Source organism: Schistocerca americana, chromosome 8, assembly GCF_021461395.2.
Source record: "Schistocerca americana isolate TAMUIC-IGC-003095 chromosome 8, iqSchAmer2.1, whole genome shotgun sequence".
NCBI lineage: Eukaryota > Metazoa > Arthropoda > Insecta > Orthoptera > Acrididae > Schistocerca > Schistocerca americana.
The window spans coordinates 372,857,297-372,875,374 of record NC_060126.1 but is presented as its reverse complement, the minus strand read 5'-3'; the positions used below and the strand labels follow the sequence as shown (position 1 = coordinate 372,875,374).

General features: G+C 45.6%; 1 non-coding gene across 1 annotated transcript; it reads right to left on the bottom strand.

The window, feature by feature from the left end:
- Window positions 1-527: 527 nt before the first annotated feature.
- Trnat-ggu lies at window positions 528-602 on the bottom strand. Its single transcript has one exon. It is a non-coding gene; the product is annotated as a tRNA-Thr (tRNA).
- Between the last annotated feature and the right edge of the window lie 17,476 nt (window positions 603-18,078).

Here is an 18,078-nt window from a genome sequence, read left to right as displayed (position 1 = left end):
AGACAGCAGTGCTTCTTATATTATCTGCTTGCTATTACGTACAATCCGCTGTTGTGAACCATCGCTAAAGAAGGTGCCCAATATGGCGTTCATTTGTAGTAAGTCATGCTTCTACTCGACTTCTTATCGAATCACACACTTTCTGAGGACTCCAGATTGTTCACACACGAGCTGACAGCCATTGATGACGGGTTTCGGCAGTGAATGTACATCATTAATGAGGTCTGCGTACAGCAAAGCTTTCAAGTGTCCCCGCAATAAAAAAAATTCAATAAATTACGATCAAGGGGCGGGGGGGGGGGGGGGAGGGTGAACGAGCTGGACAATTTACTCCACCTCCTCGACCAATCCATTGTCCGGTAAGTGACTGTGTGAGGTGTGCTAGGACATTTCAGAGAAAACGGGCTGGCTCTCCATCGTGCATGAACGAGATCTCCAGCCGTTGTTGGAATGAAATTAGAATTGTATTAATACCTTCCGCTGCTAACGGGCGTTGATATATATCAACGGGGACAGGTGAAAATGTGTGCCCCGACCGGGACTCAAACCCGGGATCTCCTGCTTACCTGGCAGACGCTCTATCCATCTGAGCCATCGAGGGCACAGTGGATAGCGCGACTGCAGGGACTATCTCGCGCACGCCTCCCGTGTGACCCACAGTCTCACCTTGTACGCCCACACACTACATTCGTAGTGTTCCACCCCAACGCAGTCATTACTCGTGGAAGACATACTTACCAAGCCCCTTAAGAGTTCGGGGAATATGTGTGCATCCGCACAGAAGAAGAAGGTCATGGCCGGTGTTGCCAGAACTATATACTTATACGGATATGGTGTCTCTTTCTTCGGACATGTCCGAAAGAACAGACACCATATCCATTTAAGTATGTTGTTGGAATGGTACCGCATCTAGCAGGGCACGCAAGTCGTTTGCTAGGAACTGACGATACCTTGCACCAGTCAACCTGTCTGGCAGTGTGTAATGTTCTGTCACCAATAATTCCTGCCCTGACATGTTGGAAATGTGCGCTAATCCCTTGCTTGTTCAACTGCATGTTGATCTAGATCAGACCTCATACAGGTATGTTGATTATGAAATTGCACTGACTGACTGTTCCGTCTGTTCTTGGTAGAGTATTTTGTACGTTATGAATGTAACACACATAACACAGGTGTAATAGTCTACAATATTTATTATTTGTTGCACGAACCGGTTTTCGGCTGTTACGCCTGCATCAGGTGCAAATATAAGTCTGTGGTGCAGTGAAATTTCAAAGATTTCAAACTAGTGCATGTACGGAGTATTTCCATTTCCAGGTATGAAAATGTTAATGTTTGGAAAGGAATAAAACAAGCGAGGTTATTTCACTGTAAATGCGATGTAAGATTATTAACTAAGATAAAATATTTCAAAGTTTAACTAAAGACTATAGACAAATTACAACAGTTGTACATAAAAGAACATAACTGAACAATAAGCTTTGCTTACATATTCCAAAGCTGTGGCTGAACAAAATAATCTTGTCTTTGATAGAAGAGAAATTACAAACAGATACGATGTAATAGTGATGTCAAGCAGGTGAGTGAAGCAGCTGTGATTATACAAAGTAAAATTTTATGTAACACAACAAGAGAAATTAGTAACTGAAATAAAGGAAATGGAGCATGTGAGTAAGAGGGATAATTTACAACATGGACTGGATGGAATTATGAGTAGTATTTGCAGTCAGAATTGTGAATAAGGGAACTGTGTCTGGTCATTCAGTACCAGGCTTGGGTAGGTCACTAAAGCTTTGTTAGTTAGTTACGTGCTCTGTAGATCAATCTCAGGGTAACTGTTATGATGTGGCACGTGTTAAAGAAATGCACACACGAATGAAGGTGTTTAAAAAAATGCTTAAAATTTTTATTACCTAACCCATTCCCTTAAAAGGTACACAATACATACATTGTATCTATAGATTTATTAGATTTATTTATTCCTATTCAAGAACTCATCTATGGTACAGAAGGAGTTGTCAAGGAGATATGATTTCAGTTTATTTTTAAAACTGTTACTGCTGTCTGTCAGACATTGTATTTCATCTAGTAATTTACCGAAAAGATTTTCAGCAGCATATTTTACCCCTTTCTGTGTCAAAGATAGGTTAAGTAGACGATTGTGTAAATCTTTCTTACTTCTGGTGTTATAGCCATGAATGCCACTGTTGTTTTTAAACTGGTCCGTGTTGTTGAGAACAAATTTCATTACTGAGTAAATGTACTGTGATACTGTTAGAAGAACTCCTAACCGTTTTAAGAGATGCCTACAAGATGTGCGACTATGAGCCCCATACATTGTTCTAACCATTTTCTTCTGAGCTGTGAATACTTTTGCCTAAGTGTTGAGTTATGTTATTCTTCAAAAAATGCCTCTGAGCAGTATGGGACTTAACATCTGTGGTCATCAGTCCCCTAGAACTTAGAACTACTTAAACCTAACCTAAGGACATCACACACATCCCTGCCCGAGGCAGGATTCGAACCTGCGACCATAGCAGTCGCTGGTTCCGGACTGAAGCGCCTAGAACCGCCCGTGCAGCGCGGCCGGCTATGTTATTGTTCAGTTTTGTTCTTCAATGCAGGACTGTTGTAACGTGCCTATAGGTAATTAGTTAATGCGTCACGTATTTTATCTTAGTTAAATAATCTTACACCTCATTGAATACGAAATGACCTCGCTTGTTTTATTGCAACATTAACATATTCATCTCTGGAAATGGAAATACTTTGTACATGTACTAGTTTAAAATCTTGGATCTAGCAAAATTTCGCTGCACACCGTACTTATCTTTGTAGCTGATGACGGCGTAACAGCCGAAGACCGGTTCGTGTAACAAATAATAAATATTATAGAATATTACACCAGTGTTGTGGGTGTTCCATTGATTATGAAAGTGACAATCGCCTCTCGTGTGAAACCAGCCTCGTCTGTGAACAGTATCTTTGTTGTGAAAAATGGATCTTCTGCACATATTTCCACCAGCCATTTGCAGAACTACATTCTGGGGGGGAGGGGGGGGGCTGATCTTGTTGCCGATGGTCCTGGACACGCTGTAAATTATATGGGCATAACAACTGTAGATGAGGATCGCCCAGCCCACCAGACTACAGCATGACTAACGCCGATGTATATCGAAATTCTTCCTACACGATCTTCCACTCGTTGCAATACTTGCTTCTTTACAACAAGAGTTCAGATGGTGCCAAGTCTGCCACGGTCCGCCGTTGTTGGTGATACATAGTCAGAGTCTGCCAGTTGCTAGGAAAGACGGCTGAATAATTATGTAGCTGGTACCCTGCGTCGTGGATATTTTTCAACGTATAGGACAAGCGCTCGAGGGTTGCTTCTGTTGGCCAGACCATAACAAAAGATCACGTCTGGCATTTCTAGTGCGGGATAATAGGCTTTTATTATGCTGGTAAGTCCAAAAACAGAACTACAAAATAAAAACATTGCACAAACTTAACAAAACACAAAATATTTCCATTACAAATGGTTCAAATGGCTCTGAGCACTATGGGACTCAACTGCTGTGGTCATCAGTCCCCTAGAACTTAGAACAAATTAAACCTAACTAACCTAAGGACATCACACACATCCATGCCCGAGGCAGGATTCGAACCTGCGACCGTAGCAGCAGCGCGGCTCCGGACTGGAGCGCCTAGAACCGCACGACCACCGCGGACGGCATTTCCATTACACTTACGATATACGGTACACCACCCAGAACTGTTATTTGTTTTTTTAATCGTATGGCTAGGGCCCCCCGTCGTGCAGACCGTTCGCCGGGTGCCGGTATTTCAATTTGATGCCACTTCGGCGACCTGCAGTCGATGAGGATGATAGGATTCTGATGAGGACAGCAGGACGTTTCACAACATAACGGTTTTTCCGCGCTTTTGATCAATGGAACACGTAACTAACTAACTAACAAGACCCAGTCCCTGTGTGGAGAAAATTCCCCGACCTAGCCGGCAAATCGAACCCAGGCACAGAGGATTGACAATCCTTCACGTTGACTATTCAGCTACCTGGGGTGGACACCCAGAACTGTGAATACACTTTACAATAATAACACGAAAAATGTTTGCTGCATGCTGTATCCACACACAACAACACAGGGCTTTGTCATTTGTTTACTGCATTTTATAGGCCTTTCGTGACAGCGAAGATCTTGAATTAGAAGAGATATGTTTCACTGTAGAGAAGATGAATAAAAGCGCATATTATTTCTACATCTGCATCTACATGATTACTCTGCAATTCACAATTAAGTGCCTGGCAGCGGTTTCATCGAACCACCTTCAAGCTATTTCTCTATCGCCCCAATCTTGAACAGCGCGAGACCAAAACGAACACGTAAATCTTTCTGTGCGAGCTCTGATTTCTCTTATTTTATTATGAGGATCATCCTTTCTGTTTAGGTGGGTGCCAACAAAATGTATTCATGCTCTGAGGATAAAGTTGGTGATTGAAATTTCATGAGAAGATCTTGTCGCAAAGAAAATCGCCTTTGCTTTAATGATTGCCACCGTGGCACTCTCCCCCCTATTTCATGATAATACAAAACGAGCTGCTCTTCTTTGAACTTTTTCGATGTCCTCTGTCGTCCTATCTTATGCGGGTCTCACATCGCACAGCAATACTCCAGAAGGCGGACAAGCGTAGTGTAAGCAGTCTCTGTAGACTGCGCGTTTTAGAGACCGTTTTTACTTCACATTTCTTTCTTGTTTTGGTCCACACTAACACTTCTCAAAAAATGGAATGTTTTTTTTTTTTTTACTCCCTATGCACGAGGTGTGTCCAGAAAGTAAGTTCCAACGGGCCGCGAAATGGAAGCTACAGTCAAAATGCGATGAAACTTTGCACATAGTTGTTGGCCAGTGTCTCTTCTATCTCACCACATTGCACTTGGCAGCTATGAGCGCAAAGTGAGCACTTAAAAGACTCCTAGAAAATGGTGCCTCCTGCCGAGAGATATCGCCTGATTTTATGCAATCCCACATAACATAACTTTCATGTATTTCCTTGTTCAATACATTTCTCGGCCCCACACTACAGGGGCAATGAAGACGCTCCTGCAGCGTTTACGATGGGAAGCGTTTGGTCACGCACTGTAGAGGACGTATGTAGTTCCCTCTGGTTTTCACTTCCTCTCACATGAACCGCTGGGTACGAAGACAACATTTTGGCCCAGACAACGAGCTGCGGACTGGCGTAGAGAATTGGCAGAGAGCACAGGCGGCTGCCTTCTCTGACGAGATTATTGGAAAGTAGATACAGCACTACGGCAGAAGTTTAAGTAGGAGAGGCGGAGAGGTGGCTGGAATGTGTAGCCGAATTTTGCAAATAGAACATTTCTGATTTTCACTGTGGCTTCCATTTCACAACCGATCGGGACTTACTTTCTGGACAACCCACGAATAAGATCATCAGGCAACACACAAGTCGAATTATTAATTACAATATAATTTAAATGATAAAATTCGCTGCACGCATAGCGCTATTTCATGCAAGAAATTTGCCAAAATTAATTCTGTGGAACATATTGGTAGAATAACAATGTATTTACATTCTTTGTAACATTAACTAAAATAAATTATAGTATTATTATTAGATTCTTTATTTCTTAGCTATAATACTATGTATTATGCAGATAATGCCCAACAGTCTTGTTCATGTTTCTATTGGGGACTTTCATCTCGGGGATGGGTGTGTGTGTGTTTGTCTTTAGGATAATTTAGGTTACGTAGTGTGTAAGCTTAGGGAATGATGACCTTATCAGTTAAGTCCCATAAGATTTCGCACACATTTGAACATTTTTTGGACTTTCATCATCATTTTCAGTTGGAGGGATCTGCCTAGTTATCCTTCGCTTGAGAACTCTAAAAAGAATGTTTCTCTAATATTTCTTTTAAGAAAGAGTTGCTGGTTTTCATTGGTTTCGGTTCCATACCTGTAACTGCCGGCGAAAATGGCCGAGCGGTTCTAGGCGCTACCGTCTGGAACCGCGCGACCGCTACGGTCGCAGGTTAGAATCCTGCCTTGGGCATGGATGTGTGTGATGTCCTTAGGTTAGTTAGGTTTAAGTAGTTCTAAGTTCTAGGGGACTGATGACCTCAGAGGTTAAGTCCCATAGTGCTCAGAGCCATTTGAACCCGTTACTAACGTACCAGATGTCAATAGTATCGTGTTTATTATGGCCAGATTGCGTTCTTCCGCCGGCCAGAGCGGCAGAGCGGCTCTAGGCGCTACAGTCTGGAACCGCGCGACCGCTACGGTCGCAGATTCGAATCCTGCTTCGGGCATGGATGTGTGTCATGTCCTTAGGTTAGCTAGGTTTAAGTAGTTCTAAGTTCTACGGGCTGATGGCCGTAGCAGTTAAGTCCCACAGTTTTCAGAGCCATTTTTTTGCATTCTTCCATTGAGTATTTCCTGGCAAACGTTTGTCTGTACAGACGTAAGTGCTTATTGCTAATGCTTTCAGAATTCATTTCGAAGATGACATGCTTATATCTGGCAATTCATTAATTTAAAAGAATAGTACATAAACAGCGGTACTCAGCGGCTACTTTTTTAAATTTCCTGCAGAGAAAAGATTTTACTGTCACACTGCATTAACAAATACGCAAGGCAACACTCTGAACTATAGCAAAAAGAATGATTACTTATCAAAGAAAGTAAATAATATGAATGAAAATAATTATAAGTGACGGTACGTCCACGGATGTTCGGAATCCATATTCCTCTCCATCACACTTCAAGTAAAAACGCACTTTAATAAATTCGCAAACCCAGAGTGACTTCAACCCAGTAGAGAAGCTTTAGAAGCACTGCAAGCGAGACGTAATTACAGACCATATCCCTGCAGCGTATCAGTGCACAATAAGCAAATAACACACAACTATTAGCAGTGCTCCAGGTATCAGAATATCGTAGGAATTTATACATTCCGGAAAAATACTCGCATTTGAAAAGAGGACTTCCGAGCAGTCAAAATACACTATGTGACCAAAAGTATCCGGAAACCTGGCTGAAAATGACTTATAAGTTGGTGGCGCCCTCCATCGGTAATGCTGGAATTCAGTATGGTGTTGGCTCACCCTTAGCCTTGATGACAGCTTCCACTCTCCCAGGCATACGTTCAATCAGGTGTTGGAACGTTTCTTGGGGAATGGCAGTCCATTCTTCATGGATTGCTGCACTGAGGAGAGATATCGATGTCTGTCGGTCAGGCCTGGCACTAAGTCGAAGTTCCAAATCACCGCAAAGGTGTTCTATAGGATTCAGGTCAGAATTCTGTGCAGGCCAGTCCATTACAGGCCGTGCACTATGAACAGATGCTTGATCGTGCTGAAAGATGTAATCGCCGTCCCCGAATTGCTCTTCAACACTGGAAAGCAAGAAGGTGCTTAAAACATCAATGTAGGCCTGTGCTGTGATAGTGCCACGCAAAACAACAAGGGATGCACCCTCCATGAGAAACACGACCACACCAGGACACCAACGCCTCCGAATTTTACTGTTGGCACTACGCACGCTGGAAGATGACGTTTACCGGGCATTCGCCATACCCACACCCTGCCATCGGATCGCCACATTGCGTACCGTGACTCGTCACATCACACAACGTTTTTCCACTGTACAGTCGTCTAATGTTTACGCTCCTTACACCAATCGAGGCGTCGTTTGGCATTTACCGGCGTGATGTGTGGCTTATGAGCAGGCGCTCGATCGTCAAATCCAAGTTCAATCACCTCCCGCCTAACTGTCATAGGACTTGCAGTAGATTCTGATGCAGTCTGGAATTCATGTGTGGTGGTCTGGATAGACGTCTGCCTATTACACATTACGACCCTCTTCAACTGTCGGCGGTCTCTGTCAGTCAACAGACAGTGGCCCTATGGATGTTTAGGAGTGTGGAAATCTCGCGTATATTCGTATGACACAAGTGACACTCCATCACCTGACCACGTTCGAAGTCTGTGAGCTCCGCGGAGCACCCCATTCTGCTCTCTCGCGATGTCTAATGACTACTGATGTCGCCGCGCGGGATTAGCCGAGCGGTCTAGGGCGCTGAAGTCATGGGCTGTGTGGCTGATCCCGGCAGAGGTGCGAGTTCTCCCTCGGGCATGGGTGTGTGTGTTTGTCCTCAGGATAATTTAGGTCGAGTAGTGTGTAATCTTAGGGACTGATGATCTTAGCAGTTAAGTCCCATAAGATTTCACACACATTTGAACACACACTACTGAGGTCGCTGATATGGAGTATCTGGCTGTAGGCGGCAGCACAATGCACCTAATATGAAAAACGAGTGTTTGGGGAGTGTCCATATACTATTGATCACATAGTGTAGCCGTATGTGGTGCGGAAGGGGTGGTCAGCTGAGCTTTCCCTTTCATTAGGCAACGTCAGCAGTTGCCAACTTATACGCTGCATTTCCAAAACTTTTGCCGACTTCTCCTCCAACCCAGCAGCTGAGAGAAGTTCACAATCAACGTTCAGGACGGAATAGTAAGCGTGCGGGTTACGCAGCTGCGTATATCGTCGCTTAAAATATTGGCCTGGCCGCAGTGGATGTGCCGATGAGGGTTCATCCAGCCGCAGAGCGGCAGAATCGGTGCTCGGTGCTCCCTGGAGCGTCCAGGACTGGAAGGGCCCTCGAGATGATATCAATGGCAGCACGACACCGCACTACGCACGACGCAGACTCGCGCGACGCACCTGCCTCCGCACGTGGCCAGAATTAAGCCCCATTCTGCGAGGCGTGGCGAACCGCCGCTGACGTCACGGCGGGGATCTAAATAACAAATGAATGCAGTTTAATTCGCGTGGCGGTGGTGGCGGCTGCGGCCGCGGTTAATATCTGGCTGCGAGGGGGAGCGCGCACGTGCTGTCTCTCATCGCCCGCTGTAGGGGCGGCCCGGGGGTCGCTGCCGGCGAAGGGGCGGCGGCGGCGGCGCGCCGGGAAGCCAACAGGTGACACGCCACCCCCTCCCCCCCCCCCCCCCCCCCCTGGAGGCCAGCAGGCTACACCGTACTGTACGTCGAGGTAGTCGCAGAGGCATATGGGGCGAGATCAGTGCAGTCTCCTACAATTACAGCGCACTCTCCAATAGTGCACGAAGACGGTCATTGAGTTTAGACAGTGACGCACTTTTTATTTCTACATCTACATTTCTACTCCGCAAGCCACTCAACGGTGTATGGCGGAGGGCACATTACGTGCCACTGTCATTACCTCCCTTTTCTGTTCCAGTCGCGTATGGTTCGCGGGAAGAACGACTGCCGGAAAGCCTCCGTGCGCGCTCGAATCTCTCTAATTTTACATTCGTGATCTCCTCAGGAGGCATAAGAAGGGGAAGCAATATATTCGATACCTCGTCCAGAAACCCACCCTCTCGAAACCTGGACAGCAAGCTACACCGCGATGCAGAGCGCCTCTCTTGCAGAGTCTGCCACTTGAGTTTGCTAAACATCTCCGTAACGCTATCACGCTTACACCAAATAACCCTGTGACGAAACGCGCCGCCCTTCTTTGGATCTTCTCTATCTCCTCAGTCAACCCGATCTGCTACGGATCCCACACTGATGAGCAATACTCAACTATAGGTCCAACGAGTGTTTTGTAAGCCACCTCCTTTGTTGATCGACTACATTTTCTAAGGACTCTCCCAATGAATCTTAGCCTGGTACCCGCCTTACCAACAAATGATCATTCCACTTCAAATCGTTCCGCACGCATACTCCCAGATATTTTACAGAAGTAACTGCTACCAGAGTTTGTTCCACTATCATATAATCATAGAATAAAGGATCCTTCTTTCTATGTATTCGCAGTACGTTACATTTGTCCATTTTAAGGGTCAGTTGCCACTCCCTGCACCAAGTGCCTATCCGCTGCAGATCTTCCTGCATTTCGCTGCAATTTTCTAATGCTGCAACCTCTCTGTATACTACAGCATCATCCTCGAAAAGCCGCATGGAACTTCCGACACTATCTACTAGGTCATTTATATATATTGTGAAAAGCAATCGTCCCATAACACTCCCCTGTGACACGCCAGAGGTTACTTTAAAGTCTGTAGACGTCTCTCCATTGATAACAGCATGCTGCGTTCTGTTTGCTAAAAACTCTTCAATCCAGCCACACAGCTGGTCTGATATTCCGTAGGCTCTTACTTTGTTTATCAGGCGACAGTGCGGAATTGTATTGAACACCTTCCGGAAGTCAAGGAAAATAGCATCTACCTGGGAGCCTGTGTGTAATATTTTTGAGTCTCATGAACAAATAAAGCGAGTTGCGTCTCACACGATCGCTGTTTCCGGAATCTATGTTGATTCCTACAGAGTAGATTCTGGGTTTCCAAAAAAGACATGATACGCGAGCAAAAAACATGTTCTAATATTCTACAACAGATCGACGTCAGAGATATAGCTCTATAGTTTTGCGCATCTGCTCGACGACCCTTCTTGAAGACTGGGACTACCTGTGCTCTTTTCCAATCATTTGGAAGCTTCCGTTCCTCTAGAGACTTGCGGTACACGGCTGTTAGAAGGGAGGAAAGTTCTTTCGCGTACTCTGTGTAGAATCGAATTGGTATCCCGTCAGGTCCAGTGGACTCTCCTCTGTTGAGTGATGTCAGTTCCTTTTCTATTCCTTGGACACTTATTTCGTTGTCAGCCATTTTTTCGTTTGTGCGAGGATTTAGAGAGGGAACTGCAGTGCGGTTTTCCTCTGTGAAACAGCTTTGGCAAAAGCTACAGACTTCCTCCAGGAGTTTAACACTTGCGCTGACCACCAAACTCCCCAGACATGAGTGATATACAACTCGAAACACGCAATGAAATCGCTCCTCTGGTTTCCCTTCAAACGAATAAATCTTTCATCCACCCAATAAATTTGCTACCCGGTCCAGTGACAGTTCCGACGTAATATTACACTATGATTTTTCAGTTGGCGTCATAAGTATATTAAAGTATTGTTTTTATGTACAATTGTAAAAATATGGATAGAAAAGTTGTTTAAGATCAAATCTCGTGCCGGCCGGGGTGGCCGAGCGGTTCTAGGCGCTACAGTCTGGAACCGCGCGACCGCTATGGTCTTAGGTTCGAATCCTGCCTCGGTCATGGATGTGTGTGATGCCTTTAGGTTAGTTAGGTTTAAGTAGTTCTAAGTTCTAGGGGACTGATCAGAAGTTAAGTCTGATAGTGCTCAGAGCCATTTTTTTTAATCTCGTAATACTAAACAAAATATTGAACATTTTTGTATTTCTGAAAAAATCCCTGACATTAATAATTTTACTTATAAACATTACGAACATCAGTTTTAAATCTAAAAATAGGAAACTCAAAATAGCAATTGCAGGTAAAATGGCCTCTGAGTACAGAATTGTTTTCTAAGTTTTCTTGTTAGATGAGTCCGCCCCGATAGCTGAGTGGTCATCGCGGCGGTCTATCACGCCAAGGGGCCCGGGTTCGATTCCCGGCTTGGTCGGAGATTTTCTCCGCTCAGGGACTGGGTGTTGTGTTGTCCTGATTATAATTTCATCTTCATCAGTGGAAGGCAACGGGAAACCACCACTGAAATCACTTCCCTAGACGCTCATGCGGTGGACCTCTCTGACGAGGCTTCCCCCATGACAAGACCTGCCGTCAGGCAGAACACAATGTCAAGTTGTTAGATGATCGTTTTCAAGCACATTTTCATAAACATATACAGACATAACAAGAGTTATCCAAAAATCACGATACATCAGTGCTTCTGAGAGAAAGTAATAAGGTAACATAGGCAACATGAGGGGCCTAAAGTACAGATGTATGGTAATTTCAATTGCCTCGCATATGCAGACGATAGAGTATTACTAATGAGTCAAACCATGAGTTGAAAATGGTTCAGATGGCTCTGAGCACTATGGGACTTAACATCTGAGGTCATCAGTTCCCTAGAACTTAGAACTACTTAAACCTAACTAACCTAAGGACATCACACACATCTATGTCCGAGGCAGGATTCGAACCTGCGACCGTAGCAGTCGCGCGGTTCCGGACTGAAGCGCCTAGAACTGCTCGGCCACCCCGCCCGACACAATGAGTTGAAAGCAAAGTACGAGAAAATGGATAACCACGCGCAGAACCAGTTCAAATGCGTGGAATGTTGGTTTACCAATGACACCAGGATAGAAACGGACATCAGCGAAAAAAACAGAAGTGGGAATGAAATGCATGTATTTCCTCAGAGAGACGTCAGGTTCAAAATGCATGTAAACGAGAACAATGATGAGGATCTACACTGAAGGACAAAAGAAATTGGTATAGGCATGCATATTCAAATACAGAGATATGTAAACAGGCAGATAATGGCACTGCGGTCGGCAGCGCCTGTATAGGACAACGTGTCTGGTGCAGTTGTTAGATCGGTTACTGGTGCTACAATGGCAGGTTACAAGATTTAAGTGTGTTTGATCGTCAACGAGTGACTGGACACGGCATCTCAGAGGTTGCGATGAAGTTGGGATTTTCCCGTACGACCATTTCACGAGTGTACTGTGAATATGAGGTATCTGGTGAAACATCAAATCTCCGACATCGCTGCGGCCGGAAAAAGATCCTGCAAGAACGAGATCTACGACGACTGAAGAGAGTCGCTCAACGTGACAGAAGTGCAACACTTCCCCAAATTGCTGCAGGTTTCAATGCTGGGCTATCAACAAGTGTCAGCGTACGAACCGTTCACCGAAACATCATCAATATGGGCTTCCCAGGCCGAAGGCCCACTCGTGTACCCATGATAACGGCACGATACAAAGTTTTACGTCTCGTCTGGGTCCGTGAACATAGACATTGGACTGTTGGTGATTGGGAACATGTTGCCTGTTAGGGCGAGTCTTCTTTCAAATTGTATCGAGTGGATGGACGTGTAAGGGTATGGAGACAACCTCATGATCGACCAACCCTGTATGTCAAAGGGGAATCTCCAAGCTGGTGGGAGATCTGTAACGGTGTGGGGCGTGTGCAGTTGGAGTGATATGCAAGTCTAGATACGACTCTGACAGTTGACACGCACGTAAGCATCTTGTCTGATCATTTGCATCCAATCATGTCCATTCTGCGTTCTGACGGACTTGGGCAATCCCAGCAGGACAATGCGACACCCCATACGTCCAGAATTGCTACAGAGTTCCTCCAGGAGTTTAACACTTCCGCTGGCCACCAAACTCCCCAGACATGAGTATTATCGGGCATATCTAGGATGCCTTACAACGTGCTGTTCAGGAGAGATCTCCGACCCCTCGTACTCTTATGGATTTATGGACAGCCGTGCAGGATTCATTGTGTCAATTCCCTCCAGCACTACGTCAGACATTAGTCGAGTCCATGCCATGTCGTGTTGCGACACTTCTCGTGTGCTCGCGGGGGCTGTACCAAATGGATCAAATGGCTCTAAGCTCTATGGGACTTAACATGTGAGGTGATCAGTCCCCTAGACTTAGAACTACGTGAACCTAACTAACCTAAGGACATCACATACATCCATGCCCGAGGCAGGATTCAAACCTGCGACCATAGCATCAGCGCCGTTCCGGACTGAAGAGCCTAGAACCGCTCGGCCACAACGGCCGACGGCTGTATCAGTTTCTTGGGCTCTTCAGTGTATAACTTTGTCATATGCCCAGCGGTCATACGTGGTTCAGAAACCTGGAGCATGACTAAATGAGAAAAGGAAAAACTGTTAATATTTGAAAGCACAATGTCACTTGCATCGCAGCGTGGAAAAAAAAAATCTGGAAATTTGTGGTAAGCTCATCGCAGGGCGGGAAAAAAATTCCGGAAATTTGTGGTAAGCTCTAAGGGACCAAACTGCTGAGGTCATCGGTCCCTAGGCTTACACACTACTTAATCTAACTTAAACTGACTTACGCTAAGGTCAAGACACACACACGCACACACACACACACACACACACACACACACACACAGACTCACATACACACATGCCCAAGGAAGGACTCGAACCTCCGACGGGGACAGCCTCGCAAACCGAGGCGAGGCGCCCCAGACCGCACGCCTACCCCGCGCGGCCACAGCGTGGACCCTCGCCGGTCACGTGTGTTGTCGGTGATCACGTGTCGTAGACACGTGCCGTCTGCTCCGCTCCCTGCCACTGCACTTGTTCCCGCCCTGGCCTGCAAACTCCCCCAACACCACGTCTGCACCCGGACACAGGTTCCTTCACAAAAGACGGCATTCATCCCGCCACGATAGCTACCAGGTTGAAGATTAGGTTGGTACATCTTGTAACCAATGTTGCGGTACTGAACAGAACTGGGGAGAAAAGAAATTTGTTGCATAACACGTACAAAAGAAGGGGTCGTCTGATAGGACGCGTTCTGAGACATCAAGGGATCATTAATTTAGTACTGGAGGGAACAAAAATTGTACAGGGAGCCCAAGAGATGGACACAGTAAGCAGGTTCAAAAGGATATAGGTTGCAGGACAGGACAGGGTAGTGTGGAGGGCTGCATCAAACCAGTATTCGTAGTGAAGACATGAACAGTGTCACCAACAACATTTCTGATCCCAAGTTATATACGATACGGGTTCAATAAGTAATGCAACAAGTTCTTTCTTTCTCTGCCTGTTTCAGTTGAAGAAATGTGCAATTTCTTGTGGGACATCGTGAAATGTTCCCGGTTCAGCCCCTGTAGTTTCATGAAGTTCCGATAGGTGACGGCACTATACATAACCTTCAAAATGGCGTCTGTAACGGTGATGTGTTCCAATCAGAGTGTGTCTTCGAGTTTCTTTTGGCGGAAAAATAGAGCATCGCAGATATTCATAGACGCTTGCAGATTGTCTATGGAGACCCGGCAGTGAACAAAAGCACGGCGAATCGTTCGGTGAGTCGTCTGTCATCATCGCAACATGGCCACGCATACCTGTCCGATCTCCCTCGTGCCGGCCGGTTGCACACAGCTGTCACTCCTGCAATGTTGGAACGTGCGGACACTCGTTCGAGGTGATTGACGGATCACAGGCAAACATCTCGCTGCACAATTGGACGTCTCTGTTGGTACCGCTGGCAAACACATCCACCAGTTGGGGTACTCAAAGGTGTGTGCCCTCCTGTGTTCCTCATCGCCTAACAGAAGACCACGAAGAGTAACAAAGGACCATCTCTGAGGGATTGCTTACGTGTTACGAGGCTGATGGTGCCGACAAGGGGATGGAACATGGGTTCATCACTTCGAACCGGAAACAAAACGGCAATCCATAGACGCGGGCCCCACCTCTCCTTCGAAGAAGAAGTTGAAAACCGCACTCTCAGCTGGGAAAGTTATGACGACGGCTTTCTGGGACTCTGAAGGGATTATTCTGCCTGATTTCTTCCCTCGTGGTGCAACGATCACCTCTGAAGTGTATTGTGCTGCCTTCACGAAACTGAAGAACCGACTTCAGCGTGTTCGTTACCACAAAAATGCAAACGAACTTCTCCTTCTCCACGACAACGCAAGGCCTCACACAAGTTTGCGCACCCAAGAGGAGCGCACAGATCTTCATTGCACTGTTCTTTCTCATCCAGCCTACAGCCCGCATCTCACACCATCCGACTTCCATCTGTTTGGCCCAATGAAGGATGCGCTCCGTAGTCAGCACTACGTGAACGACGGGGAGGTTATTGATGCAGCAAAGTGTTGGCTCCGAAGTCCACTAGTAGTAGGCAGACAGTCCCTCCCAGTGAGGTCTCATACGGTCGTCACATTGAACGGAGATTATTTTGAAAAATAGAGTTTTGTAGCCGAAAGAGTGGGGAATAATACATTGAATTGGAATCGTGAATAAAACCTACCTTCTTTCGGAAAAATGTGTTGGATTACGAACAACTTAAATTGGAAGGAACACATAGAAAATGTTGTGGGGAAGGCTAACCAAAGACTGCGTTTACTTAGAAAATGTAACAGATCTACTAAGGAGACTACCTACACTACGCTTGTCCGTCCTCTTTTAGAATATTGTTGCACGGTGTGGGATCCTTACCAGATAGGACTGACGGAGTACATCGAAAAAGTTCAAAGAAGGGCAACACGTTTTCTGTTATTGCGAAATATGGGAGAGTGTGTCACTAAAATGATACAGGATTTGGGCTGGACATCATTAAAAGAAAGGCATTTTTCGTTACGACGGAATCTTCTCACGAAATTCCAGTCACCAACTTTCTCCTCCGAATGCGAAAATATTTTGTTGAGACCGACCTACATAGGGAGAAACGATCACCATGATAAAATAAGAAAAATCAGAGCTCTTATGGGAAGATATAGGTGTTCGTTCTTTCCACGCTGTATACAGATTGGAATAATACAGAACTGTTAAGGTGATTCGATGACCCCTCTGCCAGGCATTTAGCCGGCCGGAGTGGCCGTTCGATTCTAGGCGCTTCAGTCTTGGAACCGTGAGACCGCTACGGTCGCAGGCTCGAATCCTGCCTCGGGCATGATCTGTGTGCTGTCCTTGGGTTAGTTAGGTTTAGGTAGTTCTAAGTTCACATAAAGAGAATGGTCACCTAGTATGCTATTAGACTTTTTTAAAAAAATATATAGACGTAAGGAATTGTTTATCAAATATTCTGCACTCGCCACTCTTCACACCTTGTACACGTCATCCGGCCTCTGGCGATCCTCGCGCCACTGCGTGAGCGCTTTCCGGGTTTCTGCCAGTCAGTCAGGCCGTGTCCGCTGCCGCGCGGCTCCTATCAGCCTGCACGGTAAGTTCTGGTATGCTTACACGGCCCTAGTTCCGCTGTTTGTTCATGCTAATGTTTGCCCTGTTCGTCGTTCGTGCTTAGGGGAGCTCGATCAGCATCGTATTTTATTTTTATTTTGTAGGTCATTGCCGCTCCCATCACTTAAAAAAAATTTTAAAAAGATTTTTAAATTTTGACTACCGCTTTCACCAGATGGCGGTATATTGGACGTGAATGGTGGGGAGTGGCTACTGGAGAATGTTCAACGTTACCATGTTATAATAATAGCGTATGTGAGTATTTTCTTGTCTCATTCAAAAAACTAGTTGTTTAAAAGCTCATTTTATACCTCAGAATTGGAGGATCGAATAGTTTATAGGATCTCTTATTATATTATTTTTTGTACAGATTGTCTGAGGATGTACCGATAAGTGGTGCGAAACCGGTCGCAGATTTAATAAAAATCATTGATACAGCCAGTGCGGAATTTTCTTTGGAAAAATGTCGAAGTTTGGCTGTGGATGCCCGTCCTGCAAAACAACATAAAGAGAATGTATTACCTTACCATAGCTGTCGATGATACCACAAAGTCTAACAATGGAAATCATTTTATTCAATACCACATTTCCAGAAGACGTCCCCATATCTACAGATGCAATACACGTTTCATTGTACACTGCCTGACAAAAAAAGCGATGCTCTCGGAAGAGGAGCTGGAAACGAAGTGGAACTTCATGGGTTGAGATGGTGTGTGACGTTATTACAGTGATAACAGTCTAGTCAAATTTAAAAAGAACTTGGCAGTGGGAGCTCTCTTACAAATATGTCGTTGCACCCCTCTGGCATGCACTGGTTTGATTGGTAAGCCTTTCGTAAGGCCGTAGCATCCTCTTGTGAGGCCAGATGGCCAACGACTGTTAAAAGTGGTCCTTCACATCCTGGACACTGTCACTGGGACGGACTTGACGTCCGAGCTGTTCCCACATATGTTCGAGATCTCACTAGTCACATGACTACCTTAACGTCATATAGATCGTTCATAGACACATGTACCATGTGTGGACGAGCATTGTCCTGTTGAAAAATGTCGCAGTGATACTGTTGCGCCATCAATCTTCCCTCAAACACTACCAGCTGTGATGTGATGTCATACCCAATTACGTCAGGTGGAAGACCGTTGTACCTCTCCAAAGCGGTGGAAGAATGGGACCTCTCCCCTGGTCGCAGCCACACTCGCCCGCAATGTTCACGCGGGACACTGCATCCCCATGTGTTTCTCAGTGATCACTCAAC